Source organism: Lissotriton helveticus, chromosome 7, assembly GCF_964261635.1.
Source record: "Lissotriton helveticus chromosome 7, aLisHel1.1, whole genome shotgun sequence".
In the NCBI taxonomy this organism is placed as follows: Eukaryota; Metazoa; Chordata; class Amphibia; order Caudata; family Salamandridae; genus Lissotriton; species Lissotriton helveticus.
Window position 1 is genome coordinate 1,635,765,575 of NC_136068.1, and position 7,591 is coordinate 1,635,773,165.

A 7,591-nucleotide genomic window follows, 5' to 3' on the forward strand; every position below is an offset into this window, starting at 1 on the left:
CTTAATTGCGATTCCTTATTTTTCGCAATTAAGGAATCGCAAAAAGCTATATTGATGCATGTGCCTGTCAGAGTCAACTAGTGCACAGTGAGAAATAAAAGAACAAAACTGTTTGTAAGTTTTGTGTTGTGTTGAATATATTTGACAGTGGATAGTCTATCAAGAAATGGGTCACTTATTTGGTTGCAATCTCCACCTAAAAGAAAATATTCATCCTTATTAATCTCAACATCAATGCAGAAGAAAAGATCAGTTTGGGTTAAGCATAAACATTTAAGACAGTAATTGATATTTTCTTAATAGAGAGTTTAGGGACCATCCTTCTAACATATGAGTCTTTTTCCTGTGAAAGAATAGAGATGTCAAGATGCTTACTGTAAAAATGACCAACGGCATTCTTTTTATTTTCTGTGGGGGTGACAAGTACCTTACCACCCCAGGAACAATTCAACTTTTGTGTCTCTGGGTCCGTAAGATGGGTTATCTGGAGGAGTATTAAATCTAGTTTATATTTTGCCAGGTGTGAAAGAATTCTTTGTGAGAAAGGAAATGATCAAAAAGCAATAGAAACAGAATGACAGTCCAAACCACAGATGTGGTGACTGAGAGATATACTGTGGGTATGAAAACATCTGGGTAGGGGTGGGTAAGGTACATAATGGGGATAACAGAGTTGGGGCACCATATAGCACTCAAGGCCAAAAACATCAGCAATGAGGTGACAGCAAAGGACCAAACAAGACAAGACATACCTAAAAGGTGAAAAGAGGAACACATCGGCTAGTAGAGAGGAGAAGGCAAGCTGTATTATACTAAAGTACAACATTTCAAGTACAAGAACCAGCAATTTCCGAGGAAGTTGTAGATTTTGCCCTCAGAAATAACCTCAGTTCTGAAGGATCATCAAAATTATATGATTGCACCTTATAGGTAACTTTAAAAGTACAAGGATTGAGTAATCCAAAACATGCCCCCATGGATCGTACTGCCAGAGGATGAGAAAGAAAATCTTTCCATCTCTCTGCTGTGGGTTAGCAACCTCCAGTGTGAAGAAGAGCTTGGAACCACAGCAGAGTAATTGTCTGTTAGATTTGGCTGCTTGTAGCACCTTGAGGAGACCAGGATATTCCAGGAATAAAATAATAATGCCTCTGGGTTTAAAGGAAGAAGTAGCTGTAGAAGATCTAGGACGAAACCTATGGGCCCTGTGAACATTGAAGGCTGCAGACTTGGGCAGATCTAAAAGCTGTGATCAGAAATAAGTAAGGAAAGTGATGGGATCATTGCCTTCAACCTCAGAGAATATTTTGGGCCGCACACAACAGCCAAGGAGTCCGTTCATCAAATAAAATATTTTCACAGGTCTTTATTCCTGAAGTCTTTATTTTCTTTTTAAATCTTCCCAGTAGCCAACGCGTTTTGTCCTATTGAAAGACTTCTTCAGGGCTAAAAAACATAGATAATGTACAAAAAGTTCTTTTAAATTCTTTTAAAAACATATTTACAACAACATTTGCTCAATTTAACTCTTCTATTTACAAATTTACATTGTTCACAGACCCACACATTTTACTAAATACGAGGCCATAATCTTTCTGCAAATATAACAGTAAAGTTTGTCTGTATAATCCGTGGCGGTGTTATAACCATTAATCTCTGTTAGTTCAAGACCTTTCACACCCAGTAGATGACAAACAGACAGTATGGGAAACTAATTATATAAGTACTGTCTTTTACTCCTGACATGATCTATCTGTACATTCAGATTCAAAGTTCAATTTCATTGAGAGAGGATATTCAATAATTCACACTTTTGATACCGAATCATTCCACATAAAGTTCATAGTAGGACAGGAAAGCACCTATTGTATCAACCATGTCTTATAATGACAATGACTTTCTACCTTTATCTTATGTGCACATAGACAAACATATTCGATGTTAAATATCTACTAAAACCAGAGGGATTTTTACACTATTAATTATAATGTCAATGAAAGAAAGCATTAAAATCCTTTCATAAAATATGATGTGGCCTCTTTGACCATCTAGGAAAGCAGCTATTTGTATTCCAACCTTATTAAGTCATCAGCTAACGGACATACCCATGATGGAGTATCTTATCCAAGTTAAAATTATATCAATTAAGTCACAGCATTGGGTAATTACCTCATTAGTCTACATGCATGTTCCAATAAATGTCTCCTCTTCTTCAGATCAGGGAGACCACTCGGTCCTTTCTTCTAGGGGACAATAAAATAATATCAACACATGGCTGAAACCATATTTATTGATGTTCTCAGACTCTCAGGGATCATATTTAAAATGGGCCATACCTGTATTACTAAGCTATTTAAATCTTCCGATTATGGACGCGCTGATCTTTTGGCTTCCTATGGAATTCAGTTTCTAATGAGGCAGCAACAGACGCTGCAAAATAGAAAACAAAATCTGTTGATACATGCGAAAGGCAAATGCTTTACTCACAACCAAATAGTAGACAGAATATACTAATGCATCAATGTTCATTTGGCCAGGACCATATCAGGTTATCATATCTGTATATACAGTGCATGTCTTGGATGTTATAAAGGAGCAACTGCTTCATGGACATTCAAGTTTCCATTTAATGCATAAAAGAGTCTAGAGTGCTGCCATGTACTAATCAACTGATTAGTCAAAGAGTTATTGTCTAAAAAAGCCTACCTTATCTTCCTCAGTCTGGAATTTTCCTCAGCCTGGAGTCTTGACACAAAGAGGTGCTAAAAGGGAGGTTCCTCGAAGAGTATACGGCCAATCTTGACCCATTCCTTCAGTATAAATAAAAAATTTATTTGAAAAATATAGGTATGGTAAAAACCATAAGTTCCTTATCTAACCACATACACACATGCACTAATCTAGACTTTCTTAGCCCAAACGTGCACTGTGGTCATACTGCGTACTCGTTAATATTACAGCTCGGTTTCACTATTAGTCATCATTAGGATTTTATGCATCCCATATATCATACAGAGATTTTAAGCGTGCAAGGGGTCAATGCTTCAGTCTTTTACATATCGACCACCAGTCAAGAAGTTTAACTATGTATATTAACTTGCAGTGAATAAGATTCGTTATTACGCCGTTCATAGATGGATCATGTCCACCGAAGATTCTTATATGATGCACAAACCATTAACAAAGCATGTGCATAGGACTCATGATACACCAAGGGAGCTATGCGTTGTGACGCACTGTTACAAGTTGCGTCGTCATTACAGACAGGCCTATTTAAGCCCATCGTACCCAATGACATATACACCCATATGGTTGTTATCACCAGAGACATATTGGCTAACGACTGTGCGTCATATCACTTTATCGTAATATCGCTAGAAATCTGCAGCATATGGCGTCATCGCACTACGTTTTTCCTATAGTAACAACACTGGCCATCTCCAGCAGTCCCTTAAGCATAGATTGCACATGTGCCTCGTAACAGAGTGCATATGTATTGTCACATAATTGCATGTATCTTCTGCCCCTTCTGGCGTAGCCAGAAGGCTCCACAAAAGTGAATTGCTGCATACCCATGCCTCGGTTATTACAGTGCACTTGTACAAAAATTATCCCGCACCTGCATTGCCCAAATGCCTAAACGAGGCAAATTCGTTTGTGGCATGCCTTTCGTTTTTAATAAGGGGGCTCACAGATAAGCGTGTGCCTCACACATGTAAGATAACTTGTCTCCCAGTCCCGGCTCACCTTAAGCATATGTCATGACGTCCTTCTTTCAATTCAACACACCGCCAAGCCGAACCAAAGTCACGACCGGCTTTTAAATTCTCCCGCCATATCTGTACATGCGCAGAAGGCAGGATGGATGGGGTTAACGCGCAGCCATCTTGTGATATCAAGTCCCTATGCAGAAGTAATCAGTAGTACGTCTAGATTTCCAAATCACTGACTCAGTCACCTTCTGATCACAATATTCTTATAGAAAGTAATGCATCTCTGAATTACTATTTAAACCATACTGCATATCCATTTCTCCTCTCTTTGGCGTAATGAGAGTTCCCTATTGCCAGCTCTCTCACCATTGACCAGATGTTCTATTGCATGAAACCAGATATCACGATTTCCTAGATGTTTCTCCTTTATTTGCATTGCTATTGGGTATTTCTCATCTGAATTTCTTATTGCACTGACATGTTCTTGAATTCGTATCTTAAGACAGTGTATGCTGCTGCCCACATAAATTTTCCCACATGCACAACCAATTACGTAAACTGTGTGTGTGGTATTACAATTGATGAAAGACATAGTTTCATGAGTTTTGTCCATATTGTACATCAATTCAGTGGTTTTATTCTTTCCTAGCCGACAAACTGAGCAATTGCCACAGACATAGAAACCATTAGGTTTAGCTGGTAATCATGTGGTCCCTCTTTGATCAATGTTGTTCCTTTTTACATAACTTGGACAAAGTTGTTTTTTTATAGTATTGCCCTTGCGATACACAACCTTCGATTTTGTAAAAATGATATCCGACAGATTAGTGTCAGCACTCAGTATGGACCAGTTTTTTCTCAACACATTGTAGATGTGATTACTGTGTTGATTGTACTGAGTAACAAACAGAACACCACTAGTTGCATCAGTCTCTTTCTTGCATTTCTTCTTAGTTTTATCTAAATTGTATCCTAGACCCTTTTGTTTGTAAATCATTGCCTTCAACCTACTACAGAAACCATAAATGCATAGATTATTATGGTGATTTCAATTTTCTAAATCTTTACCTTGTTTTTGAAGAACTTACATTTGTTTCTGCTTAGAAGATATTTTTGAAGTTTTATCCTGAGCATCACTGATACTTTGTTAAGCTTCTGTAAGATGAGAATACATAGTAGATTTATTTTTGGTATGGCTATAGACATGACATCAGTTGAGAAATGGGCAGTCATTGAAGCAGAAGAAACGTTATAATTTATTTTCAGCTTGCACATTTTCTCTAAAAACGTAGGCTGAAATGAAGAAGGAAAAATTAAGATGCAGTATTAAATGCCACTAATTTGAAGATAATAAAGCAGATATGTCAAATCAGGCACAAAGCAGAAAGGTCATCAAAAGCTTTCAAAAGCTCCAACGCATATGAAAAGTCAACAAGCTATCATTTAGTATGTACTCATAATTAATACCTAAGATACATGAGGTGCAATTTGAAGAAATGGCTAAGGAAGCGTTCATGTGAGCATTTGTGTAGATAAGATGTTCATTGCGTCTGTGAGAGAAAGAGGCGGCAGTGAAAACTTCAAACATCGAAACTTATTAAGGTGGTGCAGGGAGCCGCAAGTATGCTTAGGTTTGCAGCTGCAACTTCTGAAACAATTCTCTTGCCTTGTACATGCGTGAAATCATTAATTATGCAGTGCCCGATAGAAAGGGCTCTGGTGCAGAGCTCCACTAACACGGAGACATTCCCCTCAGCACACAAGTCACGCCCCACACTTATATTTTGAACTGGATTCATTGAAAGATGCCCACCCCAATAATCAGATCTAAGCCCTTCTATTTGCGACTTCTGTTTTCAAATTGCAAGAATTTACTTTGGTTAAATTTGCAAACTGGATTTTTTTGCCCACTACACTGTTTTGACTTGCTATTTAGACCTCTAGATGGGAGAGCCTGAAAGGCCATATTGGTCAACGCATTCAAATTTTTCAAACAGCAAATGTTTATTGGAGTGAAAACAATTCTGCATTGACATACAGTAATATTAGAGATTTAAGCAAAAGTCACCACACCCCTATAGAAATAACCTCCATTCCTTACTCCTCCTCTCTCACTCGTCAGCATATCCAGCAGTTACCAGATACATTTTACCACCTACTTAGAGCAAGTTGTAAATGTATGCATTAAGCCCCATGGCAAAGGGAATTCTGCGTAGTGTACTGACTTAAAAAATGGTCTCACGCAATAATTCTCCATTTTCAGGGGATTGCACTTGTAATTGCAGAGCACATGGTTGGATTAAATCCAGTACCCTGCAATTTGTAATTAGGGTTTACATGAGCTAGAACCATCTAAAAATTACACCAATGAAAACAGGCTTATGCATTGGTTTGGTGCTTGCAAAGTGGGAAACAGTTCTAAACGGACTGCTTCAGTGCATATTTTATAATTTGCCTGCAATAATGTAATCAAATGACCAAATTAAATTGGCTCTGTATTTACTGTGTTTAAATTAGGTTTGTGCACCATCACCTTACAAAGCAACATAAATAGCCCACAAGCAGTTTGCCTTATTTTTGTTCATAAAGCATATTCATTAATATCATATCATTTTACTTCTGTTTTTTGACTACTTTATGTGTTGAGGAGATTGCTTAGTTTGCCAAAGAATGAGCGCCGGTGTCCAAAGATCTGGTTAAAAGCCTGTGCCTACTGCTATTAAATGTCAGCCAAAGTTTCAAAGAGTGCGCAGTCTTGAATCCATATCAGGCCTATGGAATACTATATGTAATGCTAGACGCTCTCTTTGCCTTCATCATATTCTTGCCGTCCCTCGTTCCTCCCTTTGTAACAAGTTTTCAGTCTTTCTCTTTCTTCTTCCCCTTTGTGTGTATTTTTCTCTCTTGTCTGGAAAAGTAAATTAGCACGGGTCCCCAAAAAAGGAAATCCCGATCCCCAGAAAAGAATGCCAACAGCCCTCACCGGAAACCACCAGATCAAATTAATTAATTTATTTATTTATTTATTTTTGCGATTTGTAAAGCGCGACGTATACCCGTAGGTGTCTTGGCGCTAATCACTGGTTGAGGATCATTTAACCCAACAATGAATGTGCTAAGCATTATCCAAAATGTGAATTGTCCCACTCATACAAATACACAGGCACCTGACCACTTCTTTGCAAATGAATCGCTACCATAGACTTTGTAATGCAAACTTTTTTTTAAAATTGGATTTATTGGTATTTTTGAAATATCCCATACATGTTTGTAGTGAATATTGTTAGAATAAAATGTGTCTTGTAACCAATTATGATCAAGTAATATAACATCAGAGAGCAGTTGGCGAGCAGATCAATAACATCACACCAGTATAGAGACTATCGAACATCTTACTGCAAATAAGTAATCACAGCATATATACTACTGGCTCTGCATGCACCATACATATTAAAACTGCAAGAGTACTGTAACAGTATCCTTTGACCAAGGCTAAGCTCAATATGGGCCTGTACAGACTCAAGACTCACTCTGACCAGGTGTATGCTCCTGCGAAATGGCCAATCGGAATGGGTAAACTAGGGTTATCTGTGTTGTGAGTGTGTAGACATGTCAGGAAGGGCCACATATATTTCTGGGTCTGGAAGTGACTTGCATGAGTTCCCAATAGGTGGGCAATTGTTCCTGACAAAAGGTGACGTAGAGTAACTAGGCTTTAATGGACGATGCGCTCGGTTTCCCCCATGGTATTGCTACTCTTCATTTTGCTAATCGGAGTAGCATGGAGAGGAGCGCGCAGGTTGTAATTGGTGTGTCTTTGACATATCGCAGCAGACCTCTCAGGGGTGAGGGCTCCAATTGGATTTCTAACATTTCCC